Genomic DNA, 20,324 nt, shown 5'->3' with positions numbered 1-20,324 from the left:
AATCTTGAAGTATCTTTGCATAATGAGATCAGGAGGGAAGAGTAAAGAAGGCAGGATGGTGACATGTTAAGGTGCATTTTGAGTAAATGGACAATTAATCTCAGAAACTGATGGGTAAAAATTCAGGCCATTTTGATTTTTCCACTTCCCAGAAAGTCAGGACAACCTTCTGTTTTTTTTTTTTTTTTGTTTTGTTTGTTTTGTTTTGTTTTGTTTTGTTTTGTTTTGTTTTTTTGGGGGGGTCCTGTTGATGAACTAGTCCAAACCTGCCAATAGCTGGAACTCTTTTTGGCGGGTGTGGTTCTAAAATACTTGGCTTTTCTATGGTGATGATGATGCTCAGGCTAAAACTAGAGTATCTTCTGCTGGTCACAGGGTGGTGACCACATCTTTTGTCTAATAAGTTCCTCCCTCTATCCCTCCTTTCCGCCTTCTCTCCTTCCCCTTCCTCCCTCCCTCCCCTTTAACCTCACTTTTTTCCTCTGTCTCTCCCTTTATATTTGTCTCTTTTTTTCCTCCCTCCTTCCTTCCCTCCTTCTCTCCTTCCCTCCCCCTTTCTTCCTTCCTTTCTTCCCTCCCTCCTTTCTTCCCTCCCTCTTTCTTTCCTTCCTTCCTCCCTCCCTTCCTCCCTCTCTTCCTTCCTTTCCTCCTTCTTTCCTTCCTTCTTCCTTCCTTCTTTCATTCCTCCTTCCCTCCCTTTCTTCCTTCCCCTTTCCCTTCCTTTCTTCCTTTTCATTTTAACCAATATCCAAATAGCAGAAGTAGAATATAAGCCAGGCATAGTGACTTAGGCTTGTTACCTTTAATGTGGGGAAGGTTGAGGCTTGTGAATTTCCTGAGCTCAGGAGTTCTGAAGCTAAATTCTTAGGTTAAATTTATGCTAAATTCAGCATGTTGAATGGGGAAAGGATGGGATGCTACCTTTTGCCCAAGAAGAGATAAACCAATCCAGCTCTGAAACAGAACAGGCCAAAGATCCTCTATAGATTAAAGAGAGACAGCCAATGAGCAGTCCCTGCACTTCCATCCTGAATGAGAGAGGAAGATAAATTCTTTTTTAAAAAGGGGGTGAGTGAGGAAGGAGATAGAATGTGAGCAAACACCTTGTGCAAATGTTCTGATGTTCTAAAATCTTCCCAGGAAAAGTAATCCTACAAATTCACTCTGTTTTCCAGATTTACTCAGTTACTGCAGCTGACTATAATGGTAGATGGCCAAGTGATTCATTTATTGAATCCCCAGAGCTTACACAGATTCTGGAATCCCAACTTAGCTACCCTATCCAGTTCCTGTACAAGAATGGCCACATTGGAGATATTTATGCTCCACAATCCATGTCAGAGGATGCTTTGAACCTCTATAAAGGTATCATGAACATATTGGAAGTGACCATCAAAAAGCCACAAACTACCTACAATTTGCTGGAGGTGAGTGCATTGTTCACAAAGAGGAACTTGTAGCCTGACTTAAATCAGATTTAAAAAAATTTATATATATATATATATATGTATGTATATTATGTGTTTTATTTTGGTTTTTACATTGCAGCAACTTCCCAGTAATCCTCTCCCCTCCTAGAGATCCAGTCCTTATGACAAATATTTTTAAATTAAATTTCTTCCAATTGAGAAAAACCTATTTTCTCTCCTTCTCCCCATTTTGAGAAAAATAAAACTCTTTTAAACAGATATGCATAATTAAGCAAACAAGTCTGACCTTCCTCACATTCTAAAACGTAGATCTAGTTTTCTCCATGAGCCCGGCACCTTTCTGTCAGGAAATAGTTAGCATCACTGAGCCTCTGGAGTTATACTGGTCACTGGATTGATCAGTGAAATCATTAGGTTGTCATGAGGATTAAGTGAAATGATACATTCAAAGTGCTTTTTCAGCTCAGATCATGATTGTAAATACTATAATTTCCAGAAAACATAACAATGTTATCTGTCACTGGGTCACCAGATTTTAATAATATTGCCAGACATTAGGATGAATCAGAGACTTAATTACAAAAACAAGGGTCCTTGTTCCTTCTTTCCCCTGAAATTGGCCAAAAGTTCACTTCATCCCCTTTTCTACAGTGTCAGCAACAGTTGTAGCACATAGTGAGCCTATGAAATCCCAACTGATTTCCTGACATAGTGTTACTCTTTTACTTTTAAATAATACCAATACTTCTCCTTGGAAGCAATTAAATCATGCCATTTCTTAATTGAAAAATATCATGACATAGTGGATAAGGTCCTGAATTGGTGTCAAAAAAACTGGGGCTCAAATTCCACCTCTGAAATTTACTGTGTGACTGTGCACAAAAGCAAGTAAGGATAACTCCATAGTAGCTTCCAAAAGAGACTCCAAGGAAAAACAAAATAGATTTTCTAAAGTAGGTTTTCTGGTAGAAAATCAGAAGAAATTTTCTTCCAGAAAACCTAGAAGAAATGAAAGATGAGAGAAAACGAAATAAAGGCCCTGGAGGAAAGAACTGGAAGGAGAATAAATAGTTTAGAAAACAGAGCCTTATCCAACTATAAGACTTCTGGACAACTACTCTTTATGACCAAGTGTTTTTGAGGGGCAAAGAGATTTTCTTGACCAAGATACTGGAGAGATCTGTCATTTCCTTCCCCAGCTCATTTTATAGATGAAGAAACTAGGCAAGGAGAATTAAGTGATTTGGCCAGGGTCACACAGCTAGTAATATCTATTTCTATATTTGAATTCAGCTCTTCTGGATTCCAGGCACTTTTCCATTGGGTTTCCTAACTGCCCTGAAAATTTGAATAGATAAACTGAAATCAATGATTCCCTGAGAAAGCAAGATATATCAGAATAAAATCAAAAGCGTGAAAAACATAGAAGAAAATGTTAGGTAGTCAATCTTTAAAAAATGGATCTAGGAAACAGAGTCAGGGAGAGATAATTTAAGAGTTACTAGGCTTCTGGAAAACCTGGGGACTATATTTTAAGAAATTATGAATTATATAAATTATAAATGGAAATTCCCCCAATCTATTAGAAGCAGAAATAATAATACAAAAAAAAAGATAAAGTATGTATGGCAGAACATTTTTAAAGCATTTTTAAAAATTCATAAGAGAAAAAAAGAAGTTCAGACAAGCAAGGCAGTTTTTAAAATAGCTTGTAGAATTTATTAAATACTTTTGAACAAAAGCATATAATAAGGGATGATGATTCATTAGCTTGGTTTCATCTTGAGATTAGTGGGGTCCTGTGTTTCATACAGACTCCTTTTTTGTGGTCAGCTGTGTAAATTGAAATGCTCTTTTTTACGTGTTCAGAATAAAATATGAAACTGAAAAAGAGAAAAAAAAGATTTGAGGCTAGTGACTTCTAAGATATCTTCTAGCTCTAAGTCTTTATTTTGTTTTTATTTTATAATTTTCTGAAATAAGAGACCTTTTCTGATTTCACAAAAGCAGCAATACATTTATTAAGTCATTGGCTTAAAGGCAGAAGAGCAGGGTCCTAATCCTGTCTCCAACAGAATCTGAGAATTTGAGAGATGAAAGGGACCTCAGTGGCCCTCTGTTTTAACCCATGCTTGAAAAGAAACTGTACGACAGCTGAGCAGTCATTCATGCTCTACTTTGTTATGGTTCAGTCATTTCAGTCACATTCGACTTTTCATGAACCCATATGGCATTTTCCTGACAAACATACTGGAGTGTAGTGTTCTTGTTGGTTTTCTGGAGATCTTGGAGCAGCCTTCGTTTCAGTTTAGTAATCACCACAAGAATAGCCAGGTGGCAAAGTCCAAATTCTTTATTATCTCCTTCACAGTTTCCTTGCCTGGGGTCCAGGCCAGCTTTCTGGAGAGCCTTTCAGACAGGCCTTGGTCTCAGTGGGGAAGCAGGAGGCCATCATGTGTGTGAGATGAAGTGAATGAATCTGTCTCTTCATCTGAGGGCTTGTGCTCTGGCCTCCAGCCATTCTCTCAGTCCCTGCTGGCTCTTATATACGCTATTATAATTACATCATCGTAGGTGTAAATCTTGTGGAACTATATTAAATACTAAGTACATGTATTGAACTAGAGAACTATTAATCACCGTGCTAAACTAGATAACCATTGCCTTTATCAATTCCACTGAGTTAACACCTTGTAAGAATCCTTCTTTAAGTACACAGTTCTGGCCCATAACACTCAAGTGCTTTGCCATATCATTTTTCCAGGTGAGGAAACTGAGGCAAACAGAAATAAGTGACTTGCCCAGAGTCATAGTTATTAAGTGTCTGAGTCTGGATTTGAACTCCTGAAATTGAGTCTTTTGGATTCCAAGTCAGAGTTCTGTACACTATGGCATCACCTAGCTTTTACAATGAGTATAGTGACTTCAATTGGATTCTTGAAGAATGAGTCCAACCTGCCTTCTGTGGGTCTTTCCTGGTCTCCCTTCTCTCCCTATGCTAGTGCCTTCTTGCTGAGATGACATTCCCATTTATTATTTGTTAAGTTCTTATATCCATAATTATTTGTATTTTTCCCCCTCTTTAGAATATGAGCTCCTTCAAGGAAGGCACTGCATTTCTGTCTTTCTTTGTGTTCCCCGTTTTTAGCACAATGTTTGGCATACAGTAGGTACTTACTAAATGCTTATTGGATGAATGAGTGATTGTGCAATTTCTAAAGTTTCTTCCAACTCTAAATCTTTTTGCATGTTTGGTTAAAGCTGATCATCTTTTCCATTTTTCTCATTTTGGCAGATCGGAATCAGTGGCCTCTGTAATACCACGTACTTTATTAAAGAAGACAAAAAATACAACTTGATTCACATTACTAAGTCAGTAGACTTGAATGACTGCAAGGAAAGTATCCAAAAGAATACTGGGTTTGCTTATGCTGTCTACTGCAAGGAATGCAAACTGGTAAGAGGAAGTTAGAACCCCTCTGAGTTCCATTGTGTTCCTCGTGTATAAAAGGGCAGAGTTGGATGAAATGGTTCTTTTAAGGTCTCTTTCAAGTCTAATTCTATGAACTCATGATGTTTAAGTTTCTAATAGATCTTTACCACTTCCCAGGACCAGGAGCAAATAGATATGAACAATAGGAAAGCTGTAACACAAAGTCTTGCTATCTGATTACAAGGAAATAGTCTAGGGATGAGAAATTTAGTCATCCTGGTTTTATGGCCTATCACAGATGCAGAACAAAATAACCATTATCCTCCCAATAAAATAATATTTAATAATAATAATAGTTCACATTTATATATTATTTTGAAGTTTGCAAATCATTTTCTGTATACTATCTCATTTGTAAAGTTCTCAAATGCCAGACTATGGTGTTTAATAGTTGTCACCTAGTACATAGTTGGAGCCTAATTAATATCAACTGACTTGAATAGATCAAGATCTAGAAAAGTTAGTCTTGCTTCATGATATGAAATAGAATATGCAACAATTAAAGCAATCACATTTTTCAGAGTTACATGCTTTATCATATATTTATTTAGGCAATATCTAGGTCATATATAGTATTGACCACAGCATGGTAAGTATTTTTTTTTTTTTACCAATTCTCCATGAAAGACCTTGATACCATTAAAATAGGTGGGCTACGTTAAAAATATAATTTCCTGAATTAGTTGTCAGTTCTACCATTACACATTTCCTTACAGCAAATAGGAAAGTGGAATTAGTAAAGGGAAAACAGGTTTGGGGGACTGAATCATCAGATTTTCTACCTATAGTAATACAAATCATGAAGTAATTATACAGTATTTCCTTTTCTCATACAATTATAACTTAAATAAATTTCTCCAAATAAATTTCATGATCCTGCCATAACTGGAGCTTATTTTTATTAGATCAATCTTTTTGTTGCCATAGTCAATCAACCTCATGCAATCAGCAAGCATTTGTGAATTGCACTGTATACAAAGAATTATGGGAATTCAAAGAGATACAAAGACAAAAGTGAAATAGTCCCTGCTGTCAAGGAGTTTATACCCTACCATGGAAATTTCTTCTGACATTATTTTTGGAAGACCAGAACACACATATTCATTTCCTGTTACTACTCATGTTCAATTTAAGTTGCTTAGTAAGATCCTTTTCTATCAGGTGATCTCTTCAACCATTCTACTTTTGACTCCTCATTTGAAAAGTTTCTTTTTAGATCTTTAGAATGTCATTTAAAAAAAACAATTTAAAAAAAGTCTTTTTTTTTCCTACTAAGAAATTTTAAAAATATATTTCTTCTTTTTTTTTCTCTTACATTTTGAGTTCTGGAAGTTTTCTCTCAACTAGAGAAGGTCACTGTTTCACACACACAAACGTGTGTGAAATCATGCAACACATTCCTTCACATATCAATTCTTTCTCTGGTAGTGGATAGAATCTTCTTACATAGGTCCTTTGTGGCTAATTTGAATATTTGTATTACTCAGAATAACTTAGTCATTTACAATTACTCTTGGAATAATATTCCTATTACTGTACTCTTGGTTTGGCTCATTTCACTCTTCATTAATTTATGTAAATCTTTCTAAATTTTTCTAAACCCACCTGCAAATTCTTTCTTACAGTGCAACAGTATTCCACTCAAATCATATACCACAACTTAGCCATTTTCCAGTTGATGGACATCCCCTCAATTTCTAGTTCTTCATTACCCCAAAGAGAGATGCTATAAATATTTTAGAACATATGTTCTTTTCCTTTTTTCCCCCCAATCACCTTGGGAAATAGACCTAATAATGGTATTTCTGGATCAAAGAGTACACAGTTTTATAAATCTTTGAGCATAATTCCATATTTCTCTCCAAAATGTGTGGATCAGTTCATAGCTCCATCAACAGTGTATCAGGGTCCCAATTTTTCCATATCCTTTCCAGTATTTGTCATTTTCCCCTCTTATCATTTTAGCCAATTTGATAGGTGTGAAATGGTATCTCAAAGTTTTAATTTGTATTTCTCTAATCAAAAATGATTTAAAATATTTTGATTTCTTTTTCCAAAAGCTGTCTGTTCATATCTTTTGACCATTTATCAATTTATTGTTCTTATTAATTGGACAAAGTTCTCTATATATTTGAGAGATGAAGCCTTTATTCAAGAAACTGTCTATAAAAATTATTTTTCCAGTTTTCTTCTTTCCTTCTAATCTTGGCTACATTGGTTTTATTTATACACAAACTTTTAAATTTTATATAATCAAAATTACCCATTTTACATCTAATAAGCTTTTTCATAATTAATACCATACTTCTTCATCCTCATCGAACAAATTTTAAAAACCTGAAAAATAAAACCCCAATATATAGCTTTAGAGTCCATCAAAACAAATTTTCATATTAATCATGTCCAAAAATATATGCCTCTTAGTTCATCACTTCTGTATCAGGAGATATATGGAGCATTTCAGATCATCTTCATTCTTTTTTGACTTGAAGTTTTCAGTGTGTTTATCAGAACTCTAAAGCATTTCAAAATTGCTTTTTTCTATAATGCTATTATCATTGTTCTATTTCTGTTCAGTTTGCTCTGCATCAATTCATAGAATTTTTCCAGTTTCCTTAGAAACTCACCTTTCACCACTTTTATGCTACAATAATATTCTGTTACAATCACATACTGCAATTTTTCTAGCTATTTCCCAATCGTAAGATATTTCCTTTGTTTCCAATTTGATTACCACAATAAGAAATGCCATAAATATTTTTGTACTAATAGATCCTTTTCTTCTTTCTTTAATTTTTTGGTGGTAGGTTTAATATAGGTCTAGGATAGAGGGATAGAGGATTCTCTTCGTTTGATAACTGTCTGGATATAGTTTCAAACTGTCTTTAAGAATCTGGGTGGCTTTTCTCAACAATGAGATGATTCAGGCCAGTTCCAATGATCTTGTGATGAAGAGAGACATCTACACCCAGAGAGAGGGCTATGGAAACTGAGTGTGGATCACAACATAGCATTTTCAATTCTTTTGTTGTTGTTTGCATGAATTTTATTTTCTTTCTCATTTTTCTTCCTTTTTGATCAGATTTTTCTTGTGCAGCAAAATAACTGCATAAACATATATGTCTATATTTAATTTACATATATTTTTTACCAATTTTTTTTAAAAGAATGCCTGAAACAATTTGCAGCTCCATTAACAGTGCCTGAATATACTTGTTATCCCACAGTCTTCCAAAATTTGTCATAGCTTTTTTTCATCATTTGTGCCAATCTAATAAGTGTGAAGTAGAATTACAAAGTTGCTTTAATTTGCATTTCTTTTATTATTAGTGATTTGAAGCATTTTCCACATGATTTTGATAGCTTTTAATATGTTCTTTTGATGAGCTCTCATTTTTTCCCCAGGTTATTGATTTTTCCCAGATTATTGATTTCCTTTCTAAATTTCATAACATTAGATTGTATCATACCTTTTAATTTTATACAATCAAAATGATCCATTTTATTTTGTGTCTATTACTTTTTTATTTATGAACTGTTCCCCTCTTTACAGAGGTGAAAGGGAATTTCTTCTTTGCTCTCTAGATTTTTTTTGATGTAACTTTTATTATCTAGGTCATTTAACAATGTGGAGTTTATCTTCATCTATGGTGTAAAGTGATGGTCCAAACCTAATTTCTGCCAGCGTGTGGTCCAGTTTTCTGGCAGTTTTTTGACAAATAATGAGTCCTTTCTTTAGTAAATGTAGTTTGTGGACTTATAAAACACTGCTACTACACCTGTTTTCTTCCGTATATCATATGCCTTATCTTTTCCATTAATTGACTCCTCTTTTTTATCTTATTGAGATAGTTAATATTTCTAATACTTTATTAAACACCAGTGTTAATAATGGACACCCTTGCTGTCTTCTGATCTGATTAGAAAGACCTTTAACTTTTCTCCATTATGTAACTGCTTTTGGGATTAGAAAATATTTCTTATATTAAGGAAAAGTCTATTTATTCCTATGATTTCTAAAGTTTTTAATAGAAAAGTGTTGAATTTTTTCAAAAGCTATTTCAAACATCTATTTATGCAATTATTTTTTATTATTAACATTATTAACATGATTTAATATACTAATAATCTTCCTTAAGTGGAACCAATCCTTCAATGTTGGCATAAGTCCAATCTGGTAATAGTGGATAATCTTTTTGATATATAGAAAGATTGTTGCATAATATTGTTGTAGTCTTGCTACTTGCTAACATTTTATTTAAAATTTTTATATCAGTATTCAATAGTGCATAGCTAGATGGTGCAGTAGATGGAGCATTGAGCTTGGAATCAAGAAGACTTAATGTCATGTTCTAATCTAGACATCTACTACCTAGGTGATTTTGGGCAAATCATTTAATCCTGTTTGCCTCAGTTCCTTAACTATAAATAAGCTAAAGAAAGAAATGATAAACCACTTCAGTGTCTTTGCCAAGAAAACCCCAAATAGCATCACAAAGAATTAAACATGACTGAAAAAATGACTGAACAACAAAAATTCATTAGGGATATTGGCCCATAGTTTTCTTTCTCTTCTTTGTTTCTTCTTGGTTAGTTATGAGACTATAGTTATATTTTACAAAGAGATTGGAACCTTTTTTCGTTTCATTGCAAATGATTTACATAGCATTGAAATGAATTATCCTTTGGATGTTTGATAAAATTCATTTGTACATCCATTTGGTCCTGGAGTTTTTTTCTTTGAGAGTTCATTCATGGTTGGTTCAATTTCTTTCTTTTGTTTTTTTGACATTATATTATTTAAATAACCTATTACTTCTTTAGTGACGATTTTTCATTTTTGTAAGCATCTGTTTTCTATAGGCTTAACCTATGAGGTTCTTCCTCCCTGTTGATGTTCTCAGTTGTTCTTTTATGGTGGTTCCCGAGGATAGGCTTCAGGGACTATCTGAACTGTGTTTTATCTATGAACTCTAGGGGTTTAGGGGCCAAGGAGACTGGTCATGAATTGCCCTGAGGCATCTGCTACCAATAGAGCCAGGCTGACATATGCTGGGAGTGTCCCACAAGAGCCTGGAATGTCTGAGGCTAGATAGACTTGGGCTGTGTTCCTGCACAGATTCAGGTAGGGAGTGCTACACTGCATCTCCTCAAAATGCCCCAAAGTTATTCTTCTTTGGTCATCTGCTCGAACTGGGTTGGACTTGAGCTCTGCTGTATACAGAGAGGTAACTCTAAAACTGTGTCAAAGGCTCTGCAGACTATTCCCATTTTGCCCTCTGCTCTTCATTCTCCACTTCCTCCAGCTTATCTTTCCCAGGATCTCTGCAGGACTGTGGATTCCTTCTTTGGGGATTCCTGGATTGGAGGGAGGGGGTCTTGAGGGGGGATGATTCTTTTTATTGCTTAGAAGACTGATACATCTCTAAATCCCAAAGGAATATTGGAAAGGGGAATCTTGGATCCTTTATATCCTAGTATGGCTCAATCGTCCCACTTAGAATTTCATTCTTGAAGGTTTTCCCTCCCTCTAGGGCTGAATTCTCTTGAGGAATTTTTTGTTCATGGGATTCTACTTATCTTTCTTCTTCTTCCTCTCTACTTCTTCTTCTAGTCTTTCACAGTTTAGAGTGTATATCAGATTTTTGAATAGCTTTCCTCTCTTCCATCATAAACTATAGAGAGGAGTATTATTTTACTGAAAATTTGCTATCATTCCCATATCAGCAACTAGTGTCTCCCTGTTTGAAAGAATCACATCTGGGATAAAATCTCCCCTTTGCTTCCTCCACCTTTTAAATAGAGAAGGGAAAGAGGCAACATTTAAGTTAGACAATAAAATATGGACACTACCTTTGTGGAGATGTAGAATCTAGTAGAGAAGTGAGATAGAAAAATATTTTATAGAATCATGTAGAGTCTTTATTTTTGGGGGTGGCAATTGAAGTGAAATGATTTGTCCAAGATCACACAACTAGTAAACATCTGAGATGGATTTGAACTCAGGTCCTCCTGATTCCAGGACCAGTGATCTATTCACCTAACTGTTCCTAACATGGAGTCTTTAATGTGAACTGCCAGTTCACAGTTCTCCGTTCCTTTTCAAAATATCTTCTTTTTCCTTCTCTGTATAACTGTTATCTCCCCCCAAAATATGTAAGTTTCTTGAGGGCAGGGGCAATTTTCATTTTTGAGGGCTTGGGGGATCAATTTTTATCCTTTATCTCTAGGGCCTAGCGTAGCACCTGGTGGTTGCTCATAAACATTTCTTGAGTTGAATTTGGATGATTCTACTATCTAACTATTTTTGAAAATTGGAATGGCCTTTTCTGTCCTCCCAGTCTGATAGTGTTGAGGTTGGGAAGGAGGGGACCGCAAAAGTCCCAGACCGGTGTGGCAAGGTGTCTCAAAGAATTTGCAGGCTTGAATCCATTGCTTAGTCAAGGGGCAAAATGTTATTGAAAATAATAAAATGGGCCCTCGGCTGCTTCACGCAGATGACTACGGGGTCTTGGGCAGCAGCGGAGACAGCCCGAGGCCAGTGACCCCTGGGTCCCTGCCGGTGGATGGAGATGAAGACGGAGACGAAGAAGAAGATGACGACGACAAATAGGAAAACGAGGACGACCCAGGCAGGGATGGTAGCAAGCCAGTGGTAGCGCTCGTGGGATAGAGCTGGGGCTGAAAGGCACACAGGAGTCTTCATGGTGATACATGATACATTTAATCATTTAATTCCTACTGAACACTTAGATGATGCCCTATTTCTAGGATCCAACCCGGAGAATGAAGTCTGGGAGGATTCTGGTACAAGTCAGAATGTCTCAGAGGACTCGCTGGAGAACATGCCATAAAGGATGTTCTGGGAGTAACCAGTGCTGTTTGCCTGGTTGGGATAGCAATGATCCCCATTCCCAGATGCCTTGTTCACCAGTTGTTGGTCTTGATGATGTTATGGATGAAGGAGCTGTTAAAGAAAGCGGTAATGATACCATCGAGACAGAAGGACTTATTTTGCCAAACAGCTCACCAAGAAAATCGCCTCGTTTAACGGCACAAGAGCAAGTACGAAGTTTGCGACAAAGCACTATAGCCAAGTATTCAAATACCACACCTTTGACTAATTCGAAGGGAGCGGCTGTGAAGAATGCAGCTGCACAGAAACCAAGTGTCAGACAGCTGGGCAGGTGCCAAAACAAGGAAGAAAGTGTTTATACAACAGCCAAAGCCGAAGTTAGAAGAAGCGGTGGACATACTGGGTCAACAGAAGAGCTACCTGAAGTGTACACAGTTTCTTCAAGTCATTTAGCAGCTTCACCTTGTCATGAACTTCAGGATGAAGCCTTAAACATAAAGGTCACAAGGGAGAAACAGTTGTACCATCCCATTCACTAACTGCTCCTCATCTAGCAGAGACTTGTAGCCCTGAAGAAAAAGAAGACCAAGAGTGACAGTGTAGTATTTTAAAGCTTTTACATAAAGAAGAACATGGACCTAAGAATCCTCTTCCCAGTAAAACAGATGAAAGTGATCTTGAAGGAAAGGATTTTAATGGAAGTACCAAAGGAAAACTCAAGATTTTCCAGAGAGGTTGACCAAATGGAGATAGCAGAGACCGTTCCTCCCTCATCTGATGTTACTACTTGTTCAACTCCAAACAATACAGAAAAGAACAATGTAGTTCAATCCAATTCTGTGGATGAGACTGCTGAGTGTAAAACAGAATTGCAGGATGTTGTGGAAACTTACTTCAAGAAACTACAAACCTTTTGAGCAATCTTAAAGTTTGCTAAATACTAAAGTATCTGATGAACACTCAGATTCTATAGAATTTAATGAAACTGATTTAAAGAGTGAAGATGTTACTGCTAACAAATCAGAAAGTAGTGTTTTCGAAAACAGTATCTGTGATCCTCCTGACCAAAGTCTACAACAGCATGCTGAAAATATTAAAAGAGTATCTCGTGAAATAGCAGAAATTCAAGATGACAGAAACAGTCAATCTAGTAATACGTCTTCATTAGACTGTAAGAATGTAAAGTCCAAGAACACTACATCTCTGATTCATTCCAAGCAAAACATAGCTGCAAATACTCAGAAAAAATTTGTTTTAGCAAAACAAGAAATTCGGAGCAAAACTAGAGTTGGAGTTAAAAGTATAAAAAGGAATGCTGAGGAATCTCAGCAAAAATTTCATAAGGCAGTTAAAGTAAGAAAAAAATAAACTGATAAAAATGTGAGATCACAAAGTAGCGTCCAAATATCAAATCTGTGAAAAATCCAACTCATTCAGCATTGAAAAAAGGGTCACAGGCTCAAAATGTAGTACAGACTCCTAAACTATTGGCTCATTCTTTGAGTGACAAAATGCATGGCCCCCCAGGTTGTTCTAAAGAATCTTACCATATGACTTCAACCCATACTAGACATTTGCAACATTCTAACCAGAAACAAATCCATAAGCAACAGCAGCTATCAGCAACAATGAAAACTAATAGTCAGGTAAAGGAAGATATAGAGTATTTAGGTTTGGAACATATCAAAGAAGGGGATAAACTTAAAGTAAAAGAAGCTGAGAAGAACCTTCAGCCACGCCAAAGAAGAAGTAGTAAAAGTTTTTCTCTGGGTGAACCTCCATTGTTCATCCCAGATAACAGATCTATTGTAAAATGAGAAAGCTCAGAACACATCTCTTCTTCTGTGGGCTCCCAGCAAGCAGTGTAGTTTTTGCAAAAAACCACATGGCAAAAGGTGTGTGTGTATGTGTGTGTGTGTATGTGTGATGTGTACATTTTAAAAAATGTTTTGTGTGGGAAATCATTGTGTGACAATTTGTTCCTTTATATACAAAGGAGTATTATTGAAGTTTCTGACAAATCAAAAAAATTAACTTGAGTGTGTTAATAAAAAGACCAAGTTGATTGTATAAATTGCACACCATTTTACCATCTTAGAGAGTTTTCTGAAAAGGTAATGTTATTACATTAATTTATGTATAAATGTTTTGTTTAAAAACACTTAGGAAATTTTTTTTAGTTTCTAGACATCTGAAGATTCAAATTTAAGACACTCCATATGAATGATACAACTTTTGGCATCATTAACATATTTTTGTTTTAGTTGGCTCAAAAATTACTAGTCAAAAAAGTAAAGTATGTAATGGAAATTCTAAACATTATGTATCGTTAAAAAGTGTGTAAAGTGAAACATAATCATTCCCTAGGCCAATTGTCATGTTTTATAAACACCAAATTTGAATTTTATAATAAAATTTGAATTATCCTGGCAGCTTAAAAAAAGAAAAGAAAAGAAAAGAATATAACAAGGGCAGTAGGTGGCATAGTGTTTTGAACATCAGCCCTGAAGTCAGGAGGACCTGAGTTCAAATCTGGTCTGAAACACTTAACACTTCCTATATGTGTGACCCTAGGCAAGTCACTTAACCCCAATTGCCTCAGCAAAAAAAAAAAAAAAAAAAGAAAAAAAAAAGAAAAGAAAAGAAAAGAAAGAAACAAAGAAAGTAATATAACACTATTACAAAGTGGATTGACTTCTAAAGGAATCCAGTAAAGAAAGTGAAGCAAGGAGATATGTTAATTCTATGGCTCAAGGTACGAAGAACTCTGTAAGGAGTGGTTCTCCACTGATCAGGTTATCACTGACAAAATCAACAGTCAGCAGTGAAGATATGTCATCAGGACTCCCCAAGGAGTCTGATCTGTGGGAGTTTCCTGAAGTCAGAAGCTATCTGGTTAAGGAGTGGTCAGAATCAGATAGATTGGATATGCTCAGATTCCAAAGCTAGAAGACCCAGGACCATTTAGAACAGAAGCCCCCCAAGGTCAGAGGACCCCAAAATCCCATTACATCAATAGTACCTCTTCTCTAGAGTCTTTCAAAGATCATTGACACTGACTTAGCAATCAGTCCCTAGCTCTTTGGAAATGGTAGGTGATAATTCACAGAGGCCACATGATCTGGATTCAGCAGAGCCAGTTGGGTATTCGTTATTATCCCTCAATTTAGCTTGGATTTAGCTGTTTTTGTTCTGTTCTTTGCCAAACTAGAGATTATTCTCTTTGGCTGAAAGAACAGGAGAAAAATAAAAAAAAGTTAAGCTACTCAAGCTTTCAGTCTGTGGTTCATTCCCATTGTTACATCCAGCTCAAGAAGTAATCCTTTCCCTTAATTGATCTTTTCTCTTTTCATCAATATGGCTAAACTCCCAAACAAACATTGGTTTGTTGCTCTAAGTTTTCCTTACTAGACTCAACTCACTCTGAGCTTTATCACTTAGTGATCTACTAGTTCCTGGCCACATGAACTATGACTTAAGCCAAAGTTGTCCACATAATAATAGCTATCCTTTATCTAGTGTCTTAAGATTTGCAAAGCGTTTACAAACTTAATTCATTTCAACCTCACAACAAGAAAGTGCTCTTCTTATTTTCACTTTATAGACGGGCAAAGTGAGCCTGAGAAAGGCAAGATGATTTGCTTGCTCAGTGTCATATAGATTGGAAGTGTCTCAAACTAGATTTGAACTCAGGTCTTACTCACTCCTCAATTTCCCTTGTGCTGCCAGCATATGCCTCATTGGTTCTTTCTTATTGGTCTTCCTGACTGATCCAGGAATTGAAACCAACTAATTAAACTAACTAAACAATTAATTAAAGTCACAAAATAATTAAATTTTAATTTTGAAAATTTTAATTAAAACTTAAAGATTTTAATTATATCATTATGAATTTAAAATTAATCCATATCAATCACTAGGAAGTTTTTTCAGTCACTCAGAAAGATTACTGTTGCCTGGATGTTGCTTCTTTGCCACCCAAGGAGACATCATCATGGGGAATAACAGTCAAAGGATCATTTATCATATATTAAAGAATAGAAATTGTGGAGATTAAAATTATCTACCCTGCAATAAAAGAGACTGAAGTAGAACGCTGAGCCACTGGTACTTTATTAAAGGGTCCATGGTTCCCTCTAATGAAAGGGACCTTCCATCTTCACAGTGAGATGCCCCCTTCTTCCAAGGGGATATTGATTTGTATTTATATTTACATATAAAGTTTGTATTTATAAATTTTGATCCCCAAATGTGCAAAAGACACATTGTAAAATACAGAAACTTACTGGTTGACAAATTATACATAAGTGAAAATATTAAGTTAGCAGGGTTACCAATTGGGTGAAGCAAAGAATATCTCCACTGGCTAGGTGGCCCCAAGGTGGCGATAAGATGGTCACCTGCTCATGTTGGGCAAGAGGGAATAGTCCCAAAGTACAAAAACAAATTGGAAGACTTTCCATATGATGGAGTCACCTCTGTCACACCGGGCTTGGTCACCGTGACAAGGAAAGCAAGGGTGGAGGGCCTCTAGTTAACTTCCTGTGTTTAAGTGAGTGAATTTGGAATCTGCAGCTCACAGCTCTGGGTCCTAAAATACAGAAATTATAATCACAATCCCTTTGGAGTCATTGATGTAATACGATTTTGTGGTCCTCTGATTTTAGGGGGGCTTCTGTTCTGGCAATAAGTCAGTGATTCTAGATTTCAGGAAACTGCCACACCCAATGTCTGACCACTCCTTAGTCAAATAGCTTCTGACCTCAGGAAACACCACAGATCAAACTCCTGAGACAACAGTGAATAAGACCACTCCTCAATTCCTTGCTGACTGGTCATCTAGCTAGTAATAATCTGATCATGGGAGAACCACTCCTTCCTACCTGTAAACCATAGAATGAGCATGTCTGTGATTGAAAGCTGGATAAATGTATCTCCTTGCTTCTATTTCTCTGCTGAAATTCCCTTAGAATTCCAGCCTCGCTTGTTGTAATAGTGTTATAATTAATATTGAAATAAAACTTTGTCCTTTGACTAGGAGATGGGTTCAAGCTTACAAATCTTTTTGAGACACCTTGCAACGCTAGTCTGGGACCCCAAACTTTTGGGGTCTTCCTTTCCAACCTCAACAATATCAAATTGATTGATACTGACTGGAATAGAGTGGGGTCCAAATGAATTATTTCTCACAAAATGATGTCATGAATAATTCTGTATAATGTCAGAGATTAAACAGAAAAGTAATATGATCCACCCAACTGATTGTGTTTAGATTACAAAAATTAATTCGGCACTGACATTTTCCTCATTGTCTTCTTGTTGCAGCCCAAAAGAAACTCTCGCTCCACCTCTACTACCATTTACAAGATAAAAATTTCAAAAGGGCAGCCCTTGATTATTTCTGCTGAGATAACGGAACAACATCAATTTACCCCTTTTAACGAGCTGACTGGAGGGGGAGCAGTGATTGAAATATGGTATGACGTTCTAGAGTCTTTTTAAAAGTCACTGTGTAATATTTATTTAGGTTTATTTTGATGACCGCTTTGAAAAAAAAATCAAACTCCATCAATGAGAGTTCCCATTATGATAGTATACCTTAGTAGATATTTGTTATATGTTGTATATAGTATGCATGTTTTTGTTCATCCTTTATTTTGGAAGAGGACCAATGACATGTAGTGGTGCATATATTTAAAACAAAATGAGAGAAAAGTATCATTTGGTGGGATATGTAAAGGCTCCAGGTGGGAGGTGATTCTGTGCTCTCTGTGTTTCTGTCTCATTTCTCACTAGACTTATATCCCTATGAATGCAGGAGCCAGATCTTATTGTCTTATTTCAATCTAGGCACCTTCCTCTACATCCAAGACAGAAGGATCATCCCTTCAAAAGATAGAGTAAGAAACAAGGGGAACTCATGTAATGCCGGAGAAACTGAGGCAAGTTAGGGATTAGAGAGTTTTTAATATTTTACTTGAAAGGAAGAGATTTACTGGGACCAAATGATCCATGGTTTGGTCCCAAGGCTGAATGAGACTATCGTCTCCAAGAATCCAGCAAACAATGTGAGTTCTCAATGACATATATATACATGTGGCTCAGATACAGGGGTAGACTGAGGCAGGGGCGGAGTCAGGGTGCTGAGAGCTGGAACTGGACTAAAAATCCAGTTCTGACAGAGTGGGGGGAGGCATTCTGATAAATCAGAATTACAGAATGGGGAGAGGCACTGGACATTCTAATGATGTCTAAGATAGAAGGTCTTTCTCCTTATCTGGATCATCATGATTAGGAGGAAGGGGTGGTTTTGCAGGATTGACCAGAACAATTAGGAACTGAGGCAGAACAATTCATGGAAACTAAGGCAGGACGATTTAGGGAAACTGAGTCAGGACAATAAAAGAGAGCTGTAGCACAACACTCATATTCATGTCCATATAGACATATAGATATTGCTATAGATATAAACATAGGATGGTATAGATACATGCATTTTACAGAGCTTGAAGGGACCTCAAAAATAGTCATGTCATGTATATTCTCAATCTTTAGGGAAGAGGGTCTTACCCATGACTAAATTTTCAAATGCACAAATACCTTGAAGAGCTTACGTTCTACGTTCTATGATATACGTAAGCTCTTCAAGCCAAGGACTATTTCATAGTGGCTGGTGACCTCTCAGTGCTTTGGGAAACTCATTAAGGCAATAACCTGTAGAGAAGGTGGAGGGTGTTTCCTCTCCTGGTTGTTCCCTGTAATAATAGTGATGATAATGATGATGGTGATAGCAGCAACTAACACTGATATAGCATTTACTATGTGCTTTACAATTATGCCATTTGATCCTCACAACAAAACCTGGGAATTAGGGACTATTATTATTCCCATTTTACAGATGAAGAAACTGAGGCAAACAGAAGTTAAGTGACTTGATCAACAACCTATAGATAATAAAGTCTTGAGGACGGATTTGACTCAGAATTCAGCCATTGTGCCAACTAAGTGCCCAGTTTCTGTCCTTTTCCTTATTCATCCATATCCATATCCCTATGCTGAATACCCAGGGAAGTTCTAAGCACATAGTAGGTACTTAATAAATGCTTGTTAAATTTAATTAAACTTGATGAAAATTATAACAACAATAATAGCCAGCACTTATATGGCATGTTAGGTAGCTAGGTGGCCTAGTGGCTAGAATACAGGGTCTCAAATGAGAAGACTCAAGTTCAAATCTGGTCTCAGACACTTCCTACCTGTGTGACACTAAGCAAGTCACTTAATACTGTTTGCCTCAGTTTCTTCATCTGTAAAAATGAACCGGAGAAGGAAATGACAAACAGCTCCATTATCTTTGCCAACAAAATTCTAAATGAGTTGCACATGATTGAAAAACTACTGAATGACAAACATAGCATGTTGAGATTTTATTTGATCTCCAAAGCAACTGCATGAGGAAGGTGCTATTGTTATCTCCATAGGACAGATGTGGAAACCAAGACAGAGAAAGGGTAAATAAGCAACTTGCTGAAGTGCACACAGCTAGTAAAATTTGTGGAAAAATTTGAATTCAGATCTTCGGGACTCCAAGATCAATGATCTAGCCATGACGCCACCAACCCCTAATAATGGAATTTCTTTCCCATGAAGAGTCTGATTTCCATCTACAGCTATGTTCCTTTCATGTATACAGATCAGGATACTGTTTTCACAAAGCTGAGAGTAAAGCCAAACAGTGACATTTTCTTTCCCTTATAACCCATATCAATTCTGTGGAAACACCAGCCTTTTTATCTGAGTCTACATGCTTTTCCTTCTCTGTCGCGTTGCCTCTCTCGACAAGCTATTCTGAAATTTTCTTTTTTTTTTTTGGCTTGGTGAATTTTAAAATTCTTATTCATTGGAACTCTTTACAGGAAGAAGCTAGAACTAATTAATGTGCAGAAAGCTTCCTCAGAAAATCAAGCAATTAAATTTCAGAATCGGGGTAACCTCTTCTACCGTTTTGGCAGTGAATTGATTCAAATGCCTGTTCACCTATTCAAAATTCACAATATAGAGAGACAGGTAAAGAAAAACTTCTGGTCGATGTCCTCTGGACATGGGTTGGTTCCCCCAGTTTTTCTATCCTTAGTATCTGACCCATTGCCTTAGAGCATACAGTAGATATTTAATTGATGCTCATTGCTTTGTTTAGGAGTGAAGTGGATTGGGTTAGCTTAGATGTGAATTTAGAAGACCTGACTTTTAGTGAGGGACAGTGAATAAGAATTTTCTGGATGTTCTGAACTCAGTGCTCACTGATGTAAATCTTAGAAAAGGGAAGGAACTACATGGTTCAGTGGATAGAATGCTGGGTCTGAGGGTGTGAGTTCAAATTTGATCTTGTGTTAGCTGTGTGAGCCTGTGCAAATCTGGTTTCAGTTTCTTCCTTCCTTCCTTCCTTCTTTCCTTCCTTTTCTCCTTCCTTCCTTCCTTCATTGCTTCCTTCCTTCCTTCCTTCCTTCCTTCCTTCCTTCCTTCCTTCCTTCCTTCCTTCCTTCCT

At 36.5% G+C, this 20,324-nt stretch overlaps 1 pseudogene; it reads left to right on the top strand.

The window, feature by feature from the left end:
* Nucleotides 1–11,627: 11,627 nt before the first annotated feature.
* Nucleotides 11,628–20,324, top strand: part of LOC127561692 (PHD finger protein 3-like) — a 23,650-nt pseudogene continuing 14,953 nt past the window's right edge.

Source organism: Antechinus flavipes, chromosome 4 (genome assembly GCF_016432865.1).
Source record: "Antechinus flavipes isolate AdamAnt ecotype Samford, QLD, Australia chromosome 4, AdamAnt_v2, whole genome shotgun sequence".
NCBI lineage: Eukaryota > Metazoa > Chordata > Mammalia > Dasyuromorphia > Dasyuridae > Antechinus > Antechinus flavipes.
This window is presented reverse-complemented; position numbering and strand designations above follow the sequence as displayed.